At 38.8% G+C, this 2324-nt stretch overlaps 1 non-coding gene across 1 annotated transcript; it reads left to right on the plus strand.

Annotated features, from left to right (window-relative positions):
• Positions 1-389: 389 nt before the first annotated feature.
• Positions 390-494, plus strand: LOC141688395 (small nucleolar RNA R71). Its single transcript, XR_012561839.1, has one exon. It is a non-coding gene; the product is annotated as a small nucleolar RNA R71 (small nucleolar RNA).
• The last annotated feature ends 1830 nt before the right edge of the window (positions 495-2324 follow it).

Raw genomic sequence — 2324 nt, forward strand, 5'->3', positions numbered from 1 at the left:
GTTATTGCGACCTCTGAAAGTTGCTCACGAACTGAGTTGATTCACTAGAAATGGCACACTGATCAGTCTCATGGGCACCAATACAAAACTCACAGACACTAGTGATCCTATTAACTCCATAATTAGACAGAGAATCCACCTTCATCGTTAAAGCCTTAAGTTGATCAGCTATAACAGTAGCTGCATCCAACTCTAGAATTCCTGCTACCTTGCCCTGAGATAGTCTCTGAGTAGGATTCTGGTATTTATTAGCGGCCATCAGTTCAATCAATTCATAAGCTTCGTCGTAGCTTTTAGTCCACAAAGCTCCTCCTGGTGCTGCATCAAGCATGGGTCTAGAAGTAGCACCCAAACCATTATAGAAACAATTAATAAACATCTAGTCAGGCATCCCATGATGAGGACACTTCCTAAGCATCTCCTTGTATCGATCCCAAGCCTCATATAAAGATTCTCCAGATTGCTGAGCAAATTAAGTAAGTGCGTTTCTGGTTGCAGCAGTCTTGCCATAGGAAAGAATTTAGTTAAGAATTTTTGAGCAAGATCCTCCCATTTGGTGATAGACCCTGGTGGTAGAGAATGTAACCAGTACTTAATTTTATCCCGCAGAGAGAATGGGAAAAGCCTCAACTTAATAGCATATTCAAAAACTCCATTGAACTTGAAAGTGTCGCAGATCTCGATGAAATCTCTGATGTGCATGTTGGGGTCTTCTGTCAGAGAACCCCCAAATTGAACTGAGTTATGTATCATCTGAATCGTGCTCGACTTGATCTCAAAGGTATTAATCGGGATGGCTGGTCGAACAATGCTAGACTGAATATCATAGATCTTCAGTTGAGAGTAGTCCATCAAAGACTTTGGATTTACTTCTGGTTCTCCCATTGCATTAAGAACCTCTTCTTCTTTCTCAACTAAGATCTCTTCTTCAACTTCCTTCTGGACTACAACTTCTTCCTCATCTTGATCCAGTGTTCTCTTACGAGACCGAGAACGCGTATGCATACACGCTCGCTAGAGTACTTGAAACACGACAAGGAATTAAGTAAGTAACAATGTCCGAGTCACTGAACTTTAATGACCAATGATGACAAATACATAAACTAAAAATTAACACCGCAGTCCCCGGCAGCGGCGCCAAAAACTTGTTACGGCTAGAACACGCGCTAATATTCACGCAAGTATACGCGATCGCAAGTAATAAAGAATTATTTCTAGTTCGTTCCCACAGGGACTGGTTTAGGTTAATTTCAATCAATGTATTCATGCAACACTAGTATGGCTATTATCCAATGTTAAGACGGATAACAATTTGAGATTGTTTAACTAAGATTAACTAAGAATTATACTAAGGACATAAACTAGGAGATTAAAAAGGGTTGAATACTATATGATACAAACATGGGATTCTAACTTCATTAAAAACTTCATTCAATTGCATTTTCGTTCTTAACCTTAGCATGTAATGGTGATGACACTAATCAGATAACACGAAACTGATAAACGCCAACTTTCGTTGTACGAATACCATACTACCAGACATCCACAAAAGAGATAGAAGCTGAATTGATACCAATTATATTGAGACACTATATGTCTATAGAATTTGACAGCATAACGGTTTAATGCACAAGTTATCTATCATGATTACATAGGGCAAGTAAGATGGTTAAAATTGCCTACGAATCATGCATATCACATACATGAACCTATGCTAGCATGGCGAGTTCTAAACCCTTAAATTCTCTTTCGCTTCATTAAAGATTAGCACACTATCTTATAAGTTCACGACGCTCACAAGACGAATAAGCACAACCAATACTAGGATATCATACTATCACCACACACTAAGGCATCGAAACGAATTAACTAAAAAAATCCATAAATAAATCTGTTAGAACCCCACGATAACGATTAGTCCATAATCGGACTCATCATTAACGTGGGTTCCAATGAAAGTATGGTATAATAAACGTAGTCTTGAATAAATAAAACCAAGTACGAAACAAGAGTATAGATTCATGAATAAGAAAACTAGCATCCAAAATTATAACTTAAAACAAAGAATCACAAGAATAAACTAGATCTTCTTCGCCTTGGTTGAATTATGATCTACGGTCTTATTACGCCTTCTCCTTAAACTCTGGTACGTCTTTTTATGAAAAAGAGCATAAGTTATGTTTATATAGCAGCCCATGCAGAGTAGAAGTCCAACGAATCAAAATTCCATAAGAAACAGGATTTTATTTCCGACCTGTCGCGCTTGACCAGCGCGGGCGCGCTGACATTCTGCCATCCGGGCGCGGGCGCGCTGTCTCTCTGGA

This window comes from Apium graveolens, chromosome 9 (genome assembly GCF_009905375.1).
Source record: "Apium graveolens cultivar Ventura chromosome 9, ASM990537v1, whole genome shotgun sequence".
NCBI classification, from domain to species: Eukaryota; Viridiplantae; Streptophyta; class Magnoliopsida; order Apiales; family Apiaceae; genus Apium; species Apium graveolens.